General features: G+C 40.1%; 1 protein-coding gene and 1 pseudogene across 2 annotated transcripts in view; both read left to right on the top strand.

The window, feature by feature from the left end:
• LYPD1 (LY6/PLAUR domain containing 1) overlaps positions 1-21790 on the top strand; it is a 47275-nt gene that overhangs the window by 23465 nt on the left and 2020 nt on the right. The gene's annotated exons all lie outside the window — the stretch shown is intronic.
• Positions 12106-12172, top strand: LOC116153191 (U2 spliceosomal RNA; annotated as a pseudogene).

Genomic DNA, 21790 nt, shown 5'->3' with positions numbered 1-21790 from the left:
CTTTAATTATGTTGAGATATGTTCCCTCTATACCCACTTTGGTGAGAGTTTTTATCATAAATGGGTGTTGAATTTTATCAAATGCTTTTTCTGCATCAATTGAGATGATCATGTGGTTTTTGTCCTTTCTCTTGTTGATGTGATTTATTACATTGATTTGCATATGTTGAACCAGCCTTGTGTCCCTGGGATGAACCCCACTTGGTCATGATGTATTATCTTTTTAATGTGTTGTTGGATTCTATTTGCTAATATTTTGGTGAGGATTTTGGCATCTATGTTCATCAGTGATATTGGCCTATAATTCTCTTTTTTGGTAGTGTCTTTGCCTGGTTTTGGTATCAGGGTGATGGTGGTTTCATAGAATGAGTTTGGGGGTATTCCCTCCTTTTCAATTGTCTGGAAGACTTAACTCTGGGTATTCTTTATATTTTCCAGCTCTTTGCTAAAAACTTCACTCTGTGCATCTGTACTCCTCTTGAGTTCTCTGAACATCTTGGCCATCATTACTTTAAACTCTTTCTCAGATAAATTACCTATCTCCTCATCACTTATTTCTTCTGGGATTTTATCTTGTGCCTTGGCCTGGGAGATATTCCTTTGCCACCTCATATCGTCTATCTTTCTATGTGTTTGTGGATTCCTTCCACTGGCTTTGGGATTATTGTTTTCTTATTTCTGTTATCTGCCTCTGGTGGATGAGGCTGGACTAGAGGCTTATGCAGGTTTCCTGGCAGGAGGAGCCAGTGCCTGCCCACTGCTGGGTGAAGCTTGATCCTGGACCTCTGGTGGGTAGGGCTGTGTCTAGAGACCTTTGTGACTTAAGAAGTCAGCTGATGGGTGTGGCTGTGTTCTCACCCAGTATGTTGTTTGGCCTGAGGCTTCCCTACAAGCTGTTGGGTGGGGTAGGTCTTGGAGCTAATGATCCAATCAAGATATCAGCCTCCAGGAAAGCTCATGTAGATTAACACTCCCAGAATGTCCGCCACCAGCTTTTATGTCCCCTGAGTGAGCTGCAGCCATCCCTGACATCCCCAGGAGACCTTCCAAATCCAGCAGGCAGGTCTGGCCCAGGTTCCTATGAAATCACTGCCTCTGACCTTGGACATGGTGCACATGAGTTTCCGTGTATGCTTCTCAAGTGAATGGAGTTTCCCCCCGTCCCATGGGGCTCCCACAGCCGAGCCCCGCTGGCCTTCAAAACCAGATGTCCTGGGGTCTCCTTCTCTTCCCAATGCCGGGACCCAAGTTGGGGAGTCTGACATGGGGCTCAGAGCTCTCACCCCTGTGGGAGGGCCTCTGTGACTTAACAAATCTTCAGCTTGTGGGTTGCTCACCCTGGGGGTATGGGGCCCAATTATATCACAAGCACGGCCCTCCTACTGTCCTGTTGTGGTTCCCTCTTTATGTTTCCAGGTGCAGAAGGTCTTTTTGCTAGGTTCCAGTCTTTCTTTGATGGTTGTTTAGCATTCAGTTGTGGTTTCGTTGTAGTCACAAGGAGAGGCGAGCTCGTGGTCCTACCACTCTGCCATCCTGACCAGAACTCCTTCATTGGAGAATTTCTTTTTTAGATCTTCTGCCTATTTTTGGATTGGGTTGTTTGTTTTTTTCTTTTTAACATTTTTTTTAATTGAGTTTAGTCATTTTACAATGTTGTGTCAGATTCCAGTGTAGAGCACGATTTTTCAGTTAACATGAACATACGTGTATTCATTGTCACATTTCTTTTCGCTGTGAGCTACCACAAGATCTTGTATATATTTCCCTGTGCTATACCATATAATCTTGTTTATCTATTCTGCATATGCCTGTCGGTGTCTACAAATTTCAAACTCCCAGTCTTTCCCCTCCCACTCTGCTCCCCTTTGGCAACCACAAGTTTGTATTCTATATCTATGAGTCTGTTTCTGTTTTATATTTATGTTCTTTTTTATTTTAGATTCCACATATGAGCAATCTCATTGTATTTTTCTTTCTCTTTATGGCTTGCTTCACTTAGAATGACATTCTCTAGGGACATCCATGTTGCTGCAAATGGCGTTATGTTGTCGTTTTTATGGCTGAATAGTATTCCATTGTATAGATATACCACATCTTCTATATCCAGTCATCTGTTGATGGACATTTAGGCTGTTTCTATGTCTTGGTTATTGTAAATAGTGTTGCTATGAACACTGGGGTGCAGGTGTCTTTTTCTTATTAAGCTGTATGAGCTGTTTATATATTCTGGAGATTAAGCCCTTGTCAGTCTCATCTTTTGCAAATATTTTCTCCCATTCTGTAGGTTGTCTTTTTGTTTTGCTTATGGTTTCCTTTACTATGCAAAAGCTAAAAGTTTAATTAGGTCCCATTTGTTTATTTTTGCTTTTATTTCTATTGCTTGAGTAGACAGGCCTAGGAGAACATTGCTGAGATTTATGTTGGATAATGTTTTGCCTATGTTTTCTTCCAAGAGGTTCATTGTGTCTTGTCTTATATTTCAGTCTTTAAGCCATTTTGAGTTTATTTTTGTGTGTAGCATGAAGGAGTATTCTAGCTTCATTGATTTATATGAAGCTGTCCAGTTTTCCCAACACGATTTGCTGAAGAGACTGTCTTTACTCCATTGTATGTTCTTGCCTCCTTTGTCAAAGATTAACTGACCAAAAGTCTGTGGGTTTATTTCTGGGCTCTCTATTCTGTTCCATTGATCCGTATGTCTGTTTTTGTGTCAATATCGTGCTGTTTTGATTACTGTAGCTCTGCAGTATTGTCTGAAGTCTGGGAGGGTTATCCCTCCAGCTTCATTCTTTTTCTTCAGTAATGCTTTGGCAATTCTGGCTCTCTTGTGATTCCATGTAAATTTTAGGATTATTTTTTCTAATTCTGAAAAATGACCTGAATAATTTGATAGGGATCGCATTAAATCTGTAGCTTGCTTTGGGTAATATGGCCACTTTAACAATATTCTTCCAGTCCAAGAACATGGGATATCTTTCCATTTCTTTAAGTCATCTTTAATTTCCTTAGTCAGTGTCTTGTAGTTCTCTGCATGCAGGTCTTTCACTTCCTTGATCAGATTTATTCCTAAGTATTTTTTGGATGCAGTTTTAAAAGGGATTGTTTTTTTCCTTTCCTTTTCTGATCTTAGTGTAAAGAAACACCACTCACTGATTTCTGTATGCTGATGTGCCCTGCCGCCTTGCCAAGTTCTTTCATTAGCTCCAGTAGTGTTTGTGTGGAGCCTTTAGCAACTTTGCCTGTCTCTCTTCTCATTTTACTCTTTCTCTTTTTTTTTTATTTGTTTTTTTTTGTTTTGTTTTTTTATTTGTAAAGTGTAAGTGTTTATTCTTTTTTTAAAACATGTTTTATTGAGTTAGTCATTTTACAATATTGTGTCAAATTCCAGTGTAGAGCACAATTTTTCAGTTATACATGAACATATATATTCATTGTCACATTTTTTTTCTCTGTGAGCTACCATAAGATCTTGTATATATTTCCCTGTGCTATACAGTATAATCTTATTGATCTATTCTACAGTTTTGAAATCCCAGTCTATCCCTTCCCACCCTCATTTTACTTTGAAGCTGTGGTTCTCTCTCCTGTTGGAGTGTAGCCATTCTTTCCCCCTCCATGGATTCTAAGCCATCCACAAGGTTTATATACCTTATGGAAAATATACTTAATATAGAGACAGATAAATTCGAAATAGTTTATTATATGGAGATAAGAGTCTACAAATACTATAAAATTAGTGAAGGCCTCTGGTAGAGTAGCTTTGACACCCGCTGGAACCCAGAGAGACCCTTCATGACAATCTTCAAGAAGTCAGTGTTCCGAACCGTCGGTAGCTTGCTTCTTTCATCTACCTGGAGAGGAAAGACTGGCTGGAAGTCATAAGAGTTCATCACGTAAAAGTGATCGGATTTTGACAGAATAGAAGAGTGGTCAGCAAACGATGGCCCCAAGGCCAAATCTGCACCAGCGCCTGTGTGATGAGCTGAATTTTGTCCCTTGACCAATGGATGTGTTGAAGCCCTAACCTTCAGTGTTGCTGGTATTTGGAGGTGGGGCCTCTGGGAGGTAGCTACGGTTAGACAAGGGCACAAGAGCGGGGCCCTGGTCCGATGGGATTGGTCTCCTTATAGGGGAGAGGGAGACACCAGCACTGTCTTCCTCTCTGTGCAGCACAGAGGAAGGGCCACATGAGGACACAGGTGTCTGCGAGCCATGAAGAGTTTTCATCTGAAACCTAATTTTCCAGCACCTCGACCTTAGACTTCTAGTCTCTAGAACTGTGAGAAAAATAAGTTTTTGTTGTTTAAGCCGGGCAGTCTGGGGGTATTTTGTTACGGGAGCCCAAGCAGACTGATACAGCCTATGTCTGTAAATGACGTTTTACGGGAACACAGCTGTACCTGCACATTTACGTATTATCTCTGGCAGCTTCCATGATAGAATGTCAGAACTGAGTAGTTGTGACTGAGGTAATTTGACCTGAAAAGGGCAAAAGATTGACTATGTAGCCCATTACAGAAAAAGTGTGCCAACGCCTGGAATAGAAACTTAGCGTATACACTGTAGGTTGTGAAAAGCAGAAAACCGTCCCAATGGGATATTAAAGGGCCAAAGGGAGGAAACTGCCTTAGGGGCAGTGGCCGACCTAGCACTGGCCTGGTCACCTCCAGCAGTGTCCTGGGCCTCTAACCCAGTCACCTCACACATGAGCCAAGGGGTTGACAATGAACGTTCCTGCCATTGATAGTTGAAGTCCTCAGAGGAGAGGCACGTGGCAGGAGCCTGTCCCCTCGTGAGGCTGATAGAACAGATCAGGCATGTCATGACGGGGGGAGAAGGGGAGATGTCAGAGAACCGCGTGGAAAGCAGTGAGAGGAAACTGGCTTGTCTCTCCCTCTTCCTGGCTGTGGATCAGCAGGGCAGGGGAAGGCGGGGGAGGCTACCTGCTGCAGAGCAGAGTGGGAGCAGGTTGTAGTGCAGAATGAAATCTGTGCAGGTAGTGAAAAGGCTTCTCCCTAAGAAAACTCTAATTTGAAAAGATACATGCACCCCAGTATTCATAGAGCACTATTTACAATAGCCAAGATATGGAAGCAACCTAAATGTCCATCAACAGATGACTGGATAAAGGTGTGTGTGTGTGTGTGTACACATACAATGGAATATTACTCAGCCATAAAAAAAGAACAAAATAATGCATTTGCAGCAACATGGATAGACCTGGAGATGATCATACTAAGTGAAGTAAGTCAGACAGAGAAAGACAAATATTACATGATATCACTTATATGTGGAATCTTTAAAAATGATACAAATGAACTTATTTACAGAACAGAAAGAGTCACAGACATAGAAAACAGACTTTTGGGGAAAGAGGTAGAGGGATAAGTTAGGAGTTTGGGATTAGCAGATACAAACTCTATTATGTATAAAATAGATAAACAACAAGGATTTACTGTACAGCCCAGGGAACTGCATTCAATATCTTGTAATAACTTATAATGAAAAAGGATATGAAAATGTACATGTATAACTGAGTCACTATGCCATATACAAGAAACTAACACAATGTCATAAGTCAACTGTACATCAGTTAAAAAAAAATACATACAAAATTTTAAAAAAGGTTTTTCCTAGTAAATTACAATGTGTACTGAGAATCTGCTGGTGCTCTCTCTCCCCCTAAAGTGACCATTGGAAGTTTAGGTGCCTGTGTTAGCATCATCTGAGGTTGGTTCTGGGAATCTGTGTTTAAGGAAGGTACGCTGATGACTGAAGACTGCTGGTTGAGCAGTTCCTACCTGCCGGAATTCTAGCCCTGTCCGACCTGGGGAGTGGGCGCACCTATAACCAGCCCGAGTGAAGAATCTTGATGAGGGAGAACCTTGGCCAGAGGTGCCACCTGAGCAGTTCAACCCATGAAAGAGTTTTCACACCTGGGCACTACCAGCCAGATCAGCCTTGAGGTTTCCAGGCCAGAATGCCAGCCTTGGAACCATGTTCTAACCCACTGCTGGGCTGGACTGACTTGAAGCAGAGTTGTTACAGGTGCCTTTTTTTCTGTCTGCTCAATTTTTGGTGACCCAGCTGTGTTAGGAACAGGCAAAAAGAGCAAGATTCAAACACAAAGGAAACACCGTCTTTCTTCCTCTTCCCGTGTAATTCAACCCTAGCAAGTAAGCCCGACTCCTGATAGAGTGCTTGCTGCAAAGACAACAGCAGGGCCGTCCGGCATCCACATCAACTTCTAACATTCCTTTCTTCCATTCATTCTCCCTCCTTCCTCCTGCGCCATCTCCTGGCTTACCTTGGGTCTTCCTCCATCTGAACGCAAAGCGAACATGTCTGCTGAAGTGTGGCCCACATAGAGTCCGAGAGGAACCTAGGATAGGGTGCGAACAGCTGTAGGGGGAAGAAGAGCCAGTTTTTTTCTTTTTTTATTGAAATACAGTCAGTTTACAATGTTGTGTCTATTTCTGGTGCACAGCATAATGCTTCAGTCATATAGGAACATACATGTATTTGTTTTCATATTCTTTTTCACCATAAGTTACTACAAGATATTGAATATAGTTCCCTGTGCTATACAGCATGGACTTGTTGTTTATCTATTTTATATATATTAATATCTGCAAATCTCGAACTCCCAATTTATCCCTTCCCACCCTTTCCCCTGGTAACCATAAGTGTGTTTTCTATGTCTGTGAGTCTGTTTCTGTTTTATAAATAAGTTTGTCATTTTTTTTTAAATTCCACATATAAGTGGTATCATATGTATTTTTCTTTTTCCAAGGAGCCAGTTATTTTAAATGTCAGAGCAAATCAGTTCTTGAACTCCGTCCCCTCTGAGTGACACAGCCTAGCATCACAGACCCCACGGGCAGCCGCTTCGGTGAATTAAGGGTGTGGATCAGAAAATGCCCCGTGAACAGATAACACCACCAGTACTAATGACAGCAGCGAGCACTTGTATAGCACCTACTTAGTGCCAGGGGCTTCTGCAAGTGCCCTCACATAGTTAACTTAAAAGGATCACTTCTAGCGCCTGTAAAAAGCACCTTGGAACAGAAAGGTTTTTGTACCATTTTTTGGCTGCATTTCAATCTAAATATATACTTAATTCCAGTGTGTAGGGTACAGAGGATCTAATTCCTTATTTCTGTGTTTTGTTTTCGGCAAAATTCTTGGAAGCATAATTTCCTTAAATGTCGAATTTCATGGGCCCCAGAGTAAAAGCACAGTGGTAACACGGAGTAAACTCTTCTGAAGGAACCTCAGTATTTTATTTAGCCTGTCCTTCATCCCTCGGCTAGCCCATCATTCACATCTTAAATAAGATTAATACAAATGACTTCCTCAGGGAGAACGATCTTTATTTTTAAAACAAGCCTAGCCACCCATCTAAATCCAAGAGCCCCCAGGAGGCCATCACCTCTCTAAAGACTTAAGAGAGGATTAAAGTTTTCAACACTGGGTGTCTTGATGAATCTGGTGATAACAGGTGGTGTGTTCCATGGGCACATTGCTGGTCTGCAGATTGGAGCCGTGAGGAATGACTTGCCTTCAGCAGGACACAGCTCTGTGTCCCCGTGGGGCGGTACGGCTGGGCGCTGGCCCAGGCCGTGTTTGACGGGCAGCCTTTACCCACCTGCGAGCTGGCTCGCGCTGGCTCTGCCGCCCCATTACCAAGTCCTCGCCTCTCCTGGCCCTGCCTGTATCAGCGAAGTCCTGGAGGTTGGTTTTAGCTTTATGTGACCTCTGCTCTCCAGGCTCCACAACCCGAGTAAAATTTCAGTTCCCCTAGTCAGCAAAGCACCCACTATTATGGGATCTCCAGACCCCCTTTAAATGATTCTTCTCCCTTCTGTCTTCTGCCCTTCCCCCTAGTTCGCTCATTCATTCCATATTTATTGAGCCCTTATGTGCCAGTCACTGTTCTAATTGCTGGAGCTATGCTGTATTACTAGAGATACCTTAGTAAAATACGTGGTGTATTAGAAATGATTAAGGGAGAAGTCACGCAGCTATTTGGGGAGGTTCAAAATGCATCTCCCTCCTACTCATGGACACGGCCTTCTCCTGCAGCGGGCGGCTGCTCGGAGCATCTGGACAGCTATAAAGCTGCAGGCAAACCGGTGCCACGGTGCCCTTGGCAGAACCCGTCTGGGGTTCCAAGGAAGCCCTAATTCCATGGGGCTGCAGTGTATTCTGGCCGGGATGGTGTGCACCGGTGTCTGCCACCCTGGTGCCACGTGCTGCTGTGTGCTCCCAGCCTCAGAGAGCTCAGGGAGGCGGCTCACTCAGATTATACTCTCCAGTTCTGTTCCACTGTAATTACAGATGCAGCCCATGAGTGGATTCCCGCTGTAAAACGTTCAGGTAGCACAACTAAATTCAAAGTGCTTCCTGACTCCTGGGCACCCCTAAAGAAACTGTAGCTGTTCAGTGTGCGGCCTTCTGGAACTCTCTCTGATTTTAGAGATGTAAACTCACACACTGAGCTATGTGTGCGCGCGTGCACACACACACACACCCCTGCAGGCACATTGCAAGACCACATATTGCTTTGTATTTTTTCTCACATAAGTGGTACATTTATATATCATTCTGGAAGTCCGTTTTCTCAGTCATTGAGAACCAGATGGATATATGGAGTCACTCAATAATCAGTATATTGAGCCGTATCTGTATAGGGCTCTGCACTTTCAACTGCTGCTTAACTTCCCGTATGTAAATGGACCTTTTTCCTATTAAGGATGTGCGCATGGGAAAGTGTGTTTTATTTTGAAGGGTAAGGACTGAGAAATGGATCTACTGGATTTGTATACTTCCAATTATTATCGATCCTTCCATATTGCCTTACACCACTGTATACTCCACCGGCCGGCCGTGAGAGGCCCCTTCTGGTTTACTTGCAGTTCTAGGCCTAGACCTGAGCTCACGGGGGCTGGGTTAAAGGGAAAACGGACAGACAGACACAAGAACCCCTTCCCTGTGACCTTGAGACTTGGGCTTTGGGGCTCTCTCCTTGAGGGTGTGTTCATTCCCATGGCCTCTGGAGGGCTCAGCGAGGAAGGGACCTGTGCTGCACTGGGGAAGAGAAGGCATCTGATGAAGTGGTTCTCTGGAGGTGTTGTCTAGTTCCAAAAGTTTAAAAAAAAAAAAAAAAGGTACATCATTTGCATGGTTCTAATTTCAAATGATTAAAAAGGGTCTACAGGTTTTTTTTCATCCCTGTTGCATGGCCACTCAGCGTGCCACCCCAGAGACCACCAACAGTGACACCTTCTTGTATATCCTTCCTGAAATGTTTTATGCGTATTTATGCAAAACGTATGTAGCGTGTGTCATTTTTGCTATTGGTTTCCCAGTGGAAACGTACCATGGTGGGAAGTGTAGTAGAGTGGTTGACAGCATAGATTCTAAAGCGAGGCTTCCAGGGCTCAAATCCCAGCTCTGCCATATATTATCTGCATGGCCCCTCACAAATTATTTAACCTCTCTCTGCCTCAGTTTCCTCATAGGCAAAGTGGAGATTATTGCTAGAGTTGCTGCAAAGATTAAATGATGTAATATTTGTAGAGCTCTTTAAACTGTCTCTGGAATATATAGTGAGAAGCATGGACTCATTTGTTTTTTTCTTAAGAGGGAAGGAAGGAACTGTCCACCTATACTGCGCTTTTTTATTATTCAATATTTGATATTGACTATTTGAACATTGCAAAATGATCACCACAGTAAGTCTGGTTAACATCCAGTCACCATATTCAGGATTTTTTCATGTGATGAGAACTTTTTAGATCTACTCTCTTAACTTTCAAATATGCAATACAGTATTAACTGCAGTCACTATGCTGTACATTACATCCCCATGACAATTATTTTGTTAATGGAAGTTTATAGCTTTTGATCTCTTTCACTCATTTTTCCCATCCCCAGTACTCTCCTTCTGACCAGCACCAATCTGTTCTCTGTATCTGTGAGCTTGTTTGATGCTGTTGCTTGAAAATCCATTTATAAGTGAGATCATATGGTATTGGTCTTTCCTCTATCCGACTTATTTCACTTAGCATAATTCCCTCCAGGTCCATCCATGTTGGCATAGATGGCAAGGTTTCATTCTTTTTTATGGCTGTATAGTACCCCACTGTGTGTGTGTGTGTGTGTGTGTGTGTGTGTGTGTGTGTGTGTGTGTATCACATCTTCTATATACATTCATCCATCAGTGGACACCTAGGTTGTTTCCATATCTTAGCAATTGTAACTAATGCTGCAGTGAATGTGGGGGTGCATATATCTTTTCAAATTAGTGTTTTCATATTCTTTGGATAAAAAAACAGAAGTGGAGTTGCTGGATTATATGGTAGTTTGGTTTTTAATTTTTGGAGGGACCTCCATAATGAATGCAGTAATTTACATTCGCACCAACAGTGCACAAGGGTTCCTTTTACCCACATCCTTGCCAACACTTGTTATTTTTGTCTTTTTGATAACAGCCATTCTAACAGGTGTGGGGTGATAACTTTTTGGGTTTTGGTTTGCATTTCCCTGATGACTAGTGATGTTGAGCATCTTTTCATGTGTCTGTTGGCCACCTGTGTAGGTTCTCTGGAAATATGTCTATTCAGGTCACCTGCCCATTTTTTAATCAGATTTTCTGTATTAGTTCTTTATATATTTTAGATATTAACCCCTTATCAGATACATGCTTTAAAAATATTTTCTTCCATTCAGTAGGCTGCCCTTTCCCTTTTGTTGATGGTTTCCTTTGCTGTGTAGAAGCTGTTTAGTTGGATGTGGTATCACTCATTTACTTACTTTTTTGTTTGTTTGTTTGTGCTTTTGGGGTTACTCCAAAAAATCATTTCCAGGACTGATGTCCCAGGAGCTTGCTGCCTGTATTTTCTTTCTTTTTTTTTTTTTTATATTTTTTTATTGAGTTACAGTCATTTTACAATGTTGTGTCAAATTCCAGTGTAGAGCACAATTTTTCAGTTATACATGAACATACATGTATTCATTGTCACATTTTTTTTCACTGTGAGCTACCACAAGATCTTGTATATATTTCCCTGTGCTATACAGTATAATCTTGTTTATCTATTCTACATCTGCCTGTCAGTATCTACAAATTTTGAAATCCCAGTCTGTCCCTTCCCACCCTCTGCCCCCCTTGGCAACCACAAGTTTGTGTTCTATGTCTATGAGTCTGTTTCTGTTTCGTATTTATGTTTTTTTTTTTTTTCTTCTAGGAGCTTTGTGGCTTCAGGTCTTACATTCAAGTCTTTAATCCATTTTGAGTTCATTTTTGTTTATGGTGTAAGATTGTGGTCAAGATTGACTCTTCTGCATGTGGCTGTCCAGTTTTCCCAAAGCCATTTTTTGAAGAGACTGTCCTTTCCCCATTGTATATTCTTGCCTCCTCTGTCATAAGTTAACTGACCACATGTGCATGGGATTACTTCTGGGCTCTCTGTTCTGATGCATTAATCTGTGTGTCTGCTTTTATGCCAGTAACATACTGTCTTGATTACTTTAGCTTTGTAATATAGTTTGAAATCTGGGACCTTAATGCCCCAAGGTTTGCTCTTCTTTCTTATGATTTCTTTGGCTATTTGGGATCTTTTGTGATTCCATACAAATTTTAGGATTGGTTGTCCTAGATCTATAAAAATTGCTATTGGAATTTTGATAGGGATTTTACTGAATCTGTAAATTGCTTGGGATAGTATGAACATTTAAAAATATTAATGCTTCATATTTATGAGCATGAAATATCTTTCCATTTATTTGTGTCTTGAATTTTTTTCATCAGTGTCTTAGAATTTTCAGTGTTTAGTTCTTTTACTTCCTTGGTTAAATTTATTTCTAGGTATTTTATTCTTTCTGAAGCAGTGGTAAATAGGATTGTTTTCTTAATTTGTCTTTGACGGTTTGTTATTAGTGTATAGAAACAGAAGACTTTTGTGTGTTGATTTTGTATCCTACAACTTCACTGAATTAATTTATTGGTTATAAAATTGTGGGGGGGCAGGGTAGTCTTTAGGGTTTTCTATGTAATAATGTGCCATCCGCAAATAGTGATTGTTTTATTTCTTCCTTTCCATCGCTTCTCGGCCTTTTGGCTAAGATCAAGTGTAGTATTTCTTCCTTTCCAATTTGGGTGCCTCTTTCTTTCTTTCTCTTTCTTTTTCTCTTTCTTTCTCTTTCTTTCTCTCTTTCTCTTTCTTTCAATGATCAACTGTAGTTCTGTGATTTCAGTGGTCATGTTTCCTCTTTTATTTGTCATTTTATTTGAGTTTTCTTTTTTTTATTGATGAATCTAGCTAAAAGTTTATCAATTTTGTTTATCTTTTCAAGGAACCAGCTCTTGGTTTCATTGATCTTTTCTGTTGTCTTTTTAGTCTCAGTTTCATTTATTTCCCCTCTGATTTTTATTTCCTTCCTTATGCTAACTAACTATGGGCTTTGTTTTTATCTTCTTTTTCTAGTTCCTTGAGGTGTAAAGTTAGATTGTTTATTGGAGACTTTTCTTGTTTCCTCAAGTAGGCATTTATCACTATGAATTTCTCTCTTAGAACAGCTTTTGGTACATCCCATAAGTTTTTGTATGCTGTATTTCCATTTTAATTTGTGGTTACCCTGAGGCTTACATAGAACAACTTGTAACAGTGCATTTTAAGTTGGTAACAAGTTTGAATGCATTCTAAAGCTCTGAATTTCTACCCTTCCCTGCCACATTTTGTTTTCAACGTCACATGTGACTTATATATCCCTTAACTAATATTGTCATTATAACTTTTACCACTTGTCTTTTAGCCTTCAACCTAGCTTTATAAGTGATTGCCCCACCACCTTTACTATGTATTTCCCTTTACAAGTGAGAATTATATTTTCATATCTTTTGTTACTAATTAGCACCCCCTCTTTTCAGCTTAAATAAGTTCCTTTAATGTTTCTTACAAGGTCGGTTTAGTGGTGATGAACCCCTTTAGCTGTTGCTTGTCTGGAAAACTCTCCCTCTCCTTCAATTCTGAATTACAACTTTGCTAGGGAGAATATTCTTGTTCAGAAGTTTTTTTTTTTCTCTTTCAGCACTTTGAATGTAGGCACATCTCAGAGATATCATGGGTCTGGTTCCAGACAACCACAGTAAGGCAATTACTGCAATAAAGCAAGTCACACAAGTTTTTTTGTTTTCCAGTGGATGCAAAAGTTATGTTTATACTATATTAAGTGTGCCATAGCATTATGTCTTTTTAAAAATAAGATACCTTAAGTAAAAAGCACAAAGGAAAAACAAGTACAGTAGTGATGTCAAAGATCACTGTTCTCAAATCACCATAAGAAGTGTTATAATAATGGAAAAGTTTGAAATTTTGTGAGAATTACCAAAGTATGACACAAAGACATGAAATGAGCAAGTGCTTTTGGGAAAATGGTGCTGATAGACCTGCTAAACTCAGGTTGCCACAAACCTTCAGTTTATTAAAAAACACACACACACAAAGTATCTGTGAGGAACAATAAAACAAAGTGCCACTATGTATATTCTGCCACTCCCTTCTGGCCTGGAAAGTTTCTTCTCAAAACCCTGCTGTTCATCTTACGGGGGTTCTCTTGGCAGTAGCAAGTTGTTTCTCTGTTGCTGCCTTTAATATTCTCTCCTTGCCTTGCATTGTCACATTTTAATTATCATGTGTCTTGATGTACATTTCTTATGATTCATCTTATTTGTAACTCTCTGGGCTTCCTAAATCAGGACGTCTCCTTCCTTCCCCAGGCTAGGGAAGTTTTCAGCCATTACTTCTTCAGATAAGTTTTCTACCCCTTTCACTCTTCTCCTGTGATTCCTATAATGTGAATATTAATCTGCTTGATGTTGTTTCATGAGTCCTTTAAACTGTCCTCATTTTTTTTTATTCCTCTTTGTTTGCTCCTATTGCTCCTCTGCCCTGACTTAGAGCTCACTGATCCTTTCTTCTGCTTCATCTAGTTGGCTGTTTGAACCCCTCTAATGTATTTTTCAGTTCAATTATTGTATTCTTCAGCTCTATGACTTCTGTGTGGTACTTTTTTCCCCAGGCTTTGAAAATCTATTACTAATTAAGCAGACAAATGAGACAGGAAAAAAGAGCCCAATTTTTTTCATATATATAATGCATACATACACACACGTGCGCACACACACACACACACACACACACAATATTCATTGTTCCTAAGAACAACTTAGAGCTTTAGCTTTTTTTTACTTTCCTATTTGGGGGGTGGGGTTATTATATTTAGGAACATGCACCAAAAAAAAGTGGCTAAAATGACATAAAAATATATGGTGGTGGTAAAAATACACAGATTCCACAGTAACTCCGACTCCCTATCTATGCTGTGATCATGCCCTTGGATACCTGCAAAACCCTTCTCCTCCATGCCCACCACAGGTAACAGTACATTATTAGAGGGCTTCAGATTAAAGAACCAGCAGCCCTTGTATCCACTGGGTCCTCCAGTTAGCACATGTCAAGCCCAAGTTAGAAGTGCAAGGAATTTACTGGAAGAAATGCTGGTGAAAAATAAGAGGAGAGGATTATAGTAGGAGTAGACCTCAAAATCCTTCAGACAGTTCTACAGGTCTGATACTTGTAAAGGAAGAAGATAAAAATGGAAAGTTGGATAGGGAAGGTCTCAGACTGCACTGCAGCTTTGAAAAATTCAGCAAGCCATGTGGGAGCTCAAGCACGGACTGCTGGGAGAGGAGTCCTGCATCCACATGGGGCAGAAATGGTCAGGCTTACTTACTATTCCCACCATTAGAGCTTTAGCTTTTTAAACTTATGTAGTTATCAAAGGAATAAAGCCAACCACAGAATAAGAATCAATAGAATACAGTAATCGAATCATAAAGGACAGTCAAATGTGCTTACACATATTAATAAATCAGTCATTTAAGTTATAAATAATACATAATTCATTTGTGCCTTTTTTTTTTTTTTTTTAGATTCCACATATAAGCAACCTCATATGGCATTTTTCTTTCTCTCTTCTGAGTTACTTAGAATGATGATGTCCAGATCCATTCATACTGCTGCAAATGGCATTTTATTCTTTTTACTCCATTGTTTAAGTATACCACATCTTCTTTATCTGGTCATCTGTTGATGGACATTTGGGTTGTTTCCATGCCTTGGCTATTGTATATAGTACTGCTATGAACATTGAAGTGAATGTATCTTTTTGAATTATATTTTTCTCTGGGTATATGCCCAGGAGTGGGATTACTGGATCCTATGGTAACTCTATTTTTTGTTTTGTAATGAATCTCCATTCTGTTCTCCATGGTGGCTGCACCAATTTACATTCCCATCCACAGTGTAGGAGGGTTCCTTTTTCTCCACACCCTCTCCAGCATTTATCATTTGTAGACTTCTTAATGATAGCCATTCTGGCTGGTGGGAGGTGATAGCTCATTGTAGTTTTGATTTGCATTTTTCTAAAAATTAGTGATGTTGAGCATCTTTTCATGTATTTCTTGGCCATCTGTATGTCTTTGGAGAGATGTCTCTTTAGGCATTCTGCTCATTTTTTGATGGGGATGCTTTTTTTTTTCCTGATATTAAGGTGTATGAGCTGTTTGTGTATTTTAGAAATTAGTCACATTTCAGTCACATCATTTGCAAATATTTTCTCCCATTCTGAGATTGTCTTTTTTGTTGTTGATAGTATCCTTAGCTGTGCCAAAGCTTTTACATTTAATTAGATCCCATTTGTTTATTTTTTCTTTTATTTCCATTACTTTAGGAGCTGGTTCAAAAAATATATTGCAGTGATTTGTGACCAAGAGTTTTCTGCCTATGTTTTCCTCTAGGAGTTTTATAGTATCTGGTTTTATGTTTAAGTCTTTAATCCATTTTGAGTTTATTTTTGTATATGGTGTTAGAGAATGTTCTAGTTTCAGTCTTTTACAGGTAGCTGTTCAACTGTCCTAGCACCAGTTATTGAAGAGACTGTGTTTTCTCCATTGTGTATTCTTCCCTCCTTTGTCATAGGTTAATTGACCCTAAGTGTGTGGATTTATTTCTGGACTTTCTGTCCTGTCCCATTGATCTATGTGTCTGTTTTTGTGCTGGTACCATACTTTTTGATAACTGTAGCTTTGTAGTATAGTCTGAAGTCAGCATGATTCCTCCAGCTTCATTCTTCCTTTTCAAGATTGTTTTGGCCATTTGTAGTCTTTTGTGTTTCCATACAAATTTTAACATTTTTTGTTTCAGCTCCATGAAAAACGTCGTTGGTAACTTGATAGGGATTGCATCGAATCTGTATTTTGGCTTGGGCAGTATGGCTATTTTAACAATATTGATTTTTCCAATCCAAGAACATGGTATATATCTTTCCATTTTTTTAATGCTGTCTTCAGTTTCTTTCATCAGTGTCTTACAGTTTTCAGAATACAGATCTTTTGCCTCCTTGGGTAGGTTTATCCCTAGGTATTTTCTTCTTTTTGGTGTGATGGTAAATAGTATTGTTTCCTTAATTTCTTTTTCTGCTGTTTCATTGTGAGTGTATAGAAATGCAACTGATTTCTGTATATTAATGTTATATCCTGCAATTTTATCAAATTCATTGATGAGCTCTACTAGTTTACTGGTTACTTCTTTAGGGTTTTCTATGCATAGTATCATGTCATCTGTAAACAGTGACAGTTTTACTTCTTCATTTCCAATTTGGATTCCTTTTATTTCTTTTTCCTCTCTGATTTCTATGACTAGGACTTCCAAAACTATGTTGAATAAAAGTGGAAAGAGTGGGCATCCTTGTCTTGTTCCTGATCTTAGAGGAAATGCTTTCATTTTTTCCCCATTAAGTATGATGGTAGCTGTGGGTTTGTCATATATGGCCTTTATTGTGTTGAGATATATTTCACCTATACCCATTTTCTGTAGAGTTTTTATCATAAGTGGATATTGAAATTTATCAAAAGCTTTTTGTGCATCTATTGAGATGATCATACAGATTTTATTCTTCAGTTTGTTAACGTGGTGTGTCACACTGATTAATTTGTGGACATTGAAAAATCCTTGCGTCCCAGGGATAAATCCCACTTGATCATGGAGTATGATCCTATTAATGTGTTGTTGGAGTTGATTTGCTAGTATTTTGTTGAGGATTTTTGTATCTATATTTATAAGTGATGTTGGCCTGTAATTTTCTTTCTTTGCGACATCCTTGTCTGGTTTTGGTATCAGGGTGATGGTGGCCTCATAGAATGAGTTTGGAAGTGTTCCCTCCTCTGCAGTTGTTTGGAATAGTTTCAGAAGGATAGGTGTTAACTGTTCTGTGAATGTTTGGTAGAATTCACCTGTGAAGCCACCTGGTCCTGGAATTTTGTTTGTTGGAGTTTTTAAATCACTGATTCAACTACAGTCTGGCATTTGGTCTATTCATATTGTCTTTTTCTTCCTGGTTCAATCTTGGAAAATTGTCCATTTCTTCCATATTGTCCTTTTTGTTGGTGTATAGTTTCTCATAGGAGCCTATTATGATCCCTTGTATTTCTGTGGTGTCAGTTGTAAAACTGCTTTTTTATTTCTGATTTTATTAATTTGGATCCTCTCCCTTTTTTCTTGATGAGTCTGACTAAAAGTTTATCAATTTTGTTTATTCTTTCAAAGAACCAGCGTTTAGGTTCATTTATCTTTTCTGTTTTTTTTAGTCTCTGTTTCATTTATTGCTGCTCTAATCTTTATGATTTATTTTCTTCTAACTTTGGGTTTTGTTTGTTCTTCTCTCTCCAGCTGCTTTAGGTGTAAGGTTTGATTGTTTACTTGAGATTTTTCTTGTTTCCTGAGGTAGGCTTGTGTAGCTGTAAATTTCCCTCTGAGAACTGCTTTTGCTGTGTCCCAGAGGTTTTGGATCGTTATTTTTGTTTTCATTTGTCTGAAAGTATTTTTTGATTTCCTCTTTGATTTCTTCAGTGATCCATTGGTTGTTTAGCAGCATATTGTTTAGCCTCCACATGTTCGTAGTTTTTGCAGGGTTTTTTCTTATAGTTGATTTCTAACCTTATAGCATTGTGGTTGGAAAAGATGCTTGGTACAATTTCAATTTTCCTAAATTTACTGAGGCTAGCTTTGGGGCCAGCATTTGGTCGATTCTGGAGAATGTTCCACATGCACTTGAGAAGAATGTGTACTCTGTTGCTTTCAGATGGAATGCTCTATAGGTATAAGTTAAGTCCATCTGGTCTAATGTATTATTTAGGGCCTATATTTCCTTATTGATTTTCTGTCTGGATGATCTGTCCATTGACGTAAGTGGGGTGTTAAGGTCCCCCACTATTACTTAGTTATTGTCAATTTCTCTTTTTATGTCTGTTAACAATTACCTTATATATCGAGGTGCTCCTATGTTGGGTGCACATATATTTACAATTGTTATATCCTCTACTTGGATTGAGCCCTTAAGCATTATGTAGTGTCCTTCTTTGTCTCCTGTAACAGTCTTTATTTTAAAATTTATTTTGTTTGATGTAACTACTGCTACTCCAGCTTTCCTTTGGTTTCCATTTGCATGGAATATCCTTTTCCATCCCCTTTGAGACTGCATGTGTCTTTAGCTCTGAATTGGGTCTCTTGTAGGCAGCATATATATGGGTCTTGTTTTTGTAGCCATTGAGCCCATTTGTGTCTTTTGGTTGGAGCATTTAATCCATTTACATTTAAGGTAATTATTGATATGTATGTTCTTATTGCCATTTTGTTGTTTTGGGTTTGTTTTTGTAGGTCTTTTTTCCTCTTCTCTTGTGGTTTGATGACTAGAGAAGTCCCTTAACATTTGTTGTAAAGCTGGTTTGGTGGTGCTGAATTCTTTTAGCTTTTGTTTATCTGTGAAGCTTTTGATTTCTCCATCAAATCTGAATGAGAGCCTTGCTGGATAAAGTATTCTTGGTTGTTATATCGTGCCACTCCCTTCTGGCCTGTAGAGTTTCTGCTGAAAAATCAGCTAATAACATACAAAGCAACACCCATAAATTTATTTGTTGCTTTTCTCTTGCTAATTTTAATATTTTTCTCCTTATCCTTAATTCTGGTCAATTTGATAACTATCTGCCTTGGTGTGTTCTTCTTTGGGTTGATCCTGTGTGGAACTCTGCACTTCATGGACTTGTGTGACTGTTTCCTTTCCCAAGTTAGGTAAGTTTTCAGTTATCCCTTCAGAATTTTTTTCAGGTCCTCTCTTCTCTTTCCGGGACCCCTATCATGCAAATGTTAGTGTGCTTCATGTTGTCCCAGAGTTCTCTTTAACTCATTTTTTTTTCACTTTTTCTTTTTCCTGTTCTGCAGCAGTGATTTCTACTAATCTGTCTTGTAGCTGATTGACCCGTTCTTCTGCCTTATTTAGTCTATTCTTGGTTCCTTCTAGTGTGTGACTCATTTCAGTAATTTTATTCTTCAATCTGTATGGGTATTCTTTATATTTTCCAGCTCTTTGCTAAAAACCTCACTCTGTGCATCTGTACTCAAGTTCTCTGAACATCTTTGCCATCTTTACTTTAAATTCTTTGCCAGATAAATTTCCTAGCTCCTCAGCACTTATTTCTTCTGGGATTTTGTCTTGTGCCTTGGCTTGGAAGATACTCTGCTGCTGCCTCATATTATCTATCTTTCTATTTGCATTTTTAGGTAGGTAAGTTAGGTTTCTCAATCTTGGAGAGGTGGCCCTCTGTGGGAGATGCCCTGTGCGTCCCAGCAGTGCACTCCTCTCTTGTCACCCAAGGGCCAGGGTCCAGCCAGTCACAGTGTAGAGTCTGGCCTGGCCATTCCTTCCATTGGCTTAGAGATTGTTGTTTTCTTATTTCTGGGACCTGCTGGATGAGGCTGTACTAGAGGCTTATGCAGGTTTCCTGGCAGGAGGAGTCAGTGCCAGCCCGCTGCTGGGTGAAGCTTGGTCCTGGACCTCTGGCGCGTAGGGCTTTGTCTAGAGGCATTTGTGGCTCAGGAAGTCTGCTGATGGGTGGGGCTGTGTTCCCACCCAGTATGTCGTTTGGCCTGAGGCTTCCAGCCCTTAAGCCTACAGGCTGTTGGGTGGGGCTAGGTCTTTGCACTAATAATCCAATCAAGATGTCAGCCTCCAGGAAAGCTCATGTAGCTAGATGAACACTCCTGTTTCTGCCACCAGTTTTTATGTCCCCAAGGTGAGCTGCAGCCACCCCCTACCTCCCCAGGAGACCTTCCAAAACCAGCAGGCAGGTCTGGCCCAGGTTCCTATGAAATCACTGCCTCTGCCCTTGGACCTGGCGCTTGAGTTTCCATGTACGCTTCCCAAGAGAGTGAAGTCTGTTTCCCCCAGTCCTGTGGGGCTCTTGGAGGTTAAGCCCCACCGGCCTTCAAAACCAGATGTCCTGGGAGCTCCTCCTCCCAATGCTGGAACCCCAGGCTGGGGAGCCTGACGTGGGGCTCAGAGCTCTCACTCCTGTGGGAGGGCCTCTGCAACTTAATTATTCTTCAGGTGGTGGGTCACCCACCCCGGGGGTATGGGGCCCGATTATATAGCAAGCATGCCCCTCCTACTATGGTTCCCTCTTTGTTTCTAGTTGAAGAGGATTTTTTTGCTAGGTCCCAGTCTTTTTTTTCAGTGGTGGTTTAGCAGTCAGTTGTGGTTTTGTTGCAGTCTCAAGGAGAGGTGAATTTGGGGACTACTCTGCCATCTTGACTGGAAGTCTCTGCAGAACCATTTCTCACACTAAAGTCTCAGTGTGAGCCTTGGTCAAGTCACTTGGTCCTTAGAGTCTTGGTTTCCTCACCCATAAAATGGAAATATCTACCTTGCTTACCTCAAAAGTTTCTGAGATAAGAAGTCTATGTGGTACTTACTTACATTCTCTCTCTGTTGAAGTTCTCACTGTGTTCATCCACTCTTCTCTCAAGTTTTGTGAGCATATTTAAGACCATTATTTTGAACTTTTTTTTTTTTTGGTAAATTACTTATGTCTGTTTCATTAACATTTTCTTCTGAACTTTTATTCTTCTATTTGGAACATATTCTTCTATTTCTTCATTTTGATGGCTTATGTTGGTTTCTGTGTATGGGATGGAACAGCCACCTCTCTCAGTCTTAAAGGATTGGTCTTGTGTAGGAGATGTACCTTGTCATTCAACCCTACCGCACCCAGCTTTTGGTTATCTTGTCAACCTTTGTAATTGTCGAAGCAGCCTATTTTATTTTTAATAGCTCCCAGTAGTTGTGTGTGTGCTGAGATCAGCTAATGTCCCAAAGAAGAGGATCTCAGCACCTAGATTCAGGCTGACTGGAAGGCAGACCCTCTGGCAGCAACTTTTAAAGAATGCAAATATATACAGCCCTGCAGAGCAGTGAGCATAGGCCCCACTGGCCACTAGAGCCAGGTGATCTGGTGGTGTCCCCTGGGCAGCAGTCACAAAAGCTGGGGCTCCCATCATGCATTACTCATCTAACTAAAATCATTGATTCATAGTACTACAGAGTTAGATTTAAAAATATATCCCCAGCCGTATTACTAAGTAAAAATGCAAATTGAAACACAGCATAGCACATACCTTTTCTCCGTGGACACACACGCAAGTGCATAGACACAGACCTGGAAGGAGGCACCCAAAGTGCTAAGAGTGCTCACCTCCGAGGAGGACCCAGGGTTGGACGTGGTGGTCAAGGGGTCTTTGCACCTTATCTCTCTCTTTTTTTTTTTTGTAGTGAAAACATATTCAGTAAATACTTTCGAATTTTTTAAATTTACTTAATTGAGTTTTTAAAA

Source organism: Camelus dromedarius, chromosome 4 (assembly GCF_036321535.1).
Source record: "Camelus dromedarius isolate mCamDro1 chromosome 4, mCamDro1.pat, whole genome shotgun sequence".
In the NCBI taxonomy this organism is placed as follows: domain Eukaryota; kingdom Metazoa; phylum Chordata; class Mammalia; order Artiodactyla; family Camelidae; genus Camelus; species Camelus dromedarius.
This window is presented reverse-complemented; position numbering and strand designations above follow the sequence as displayed.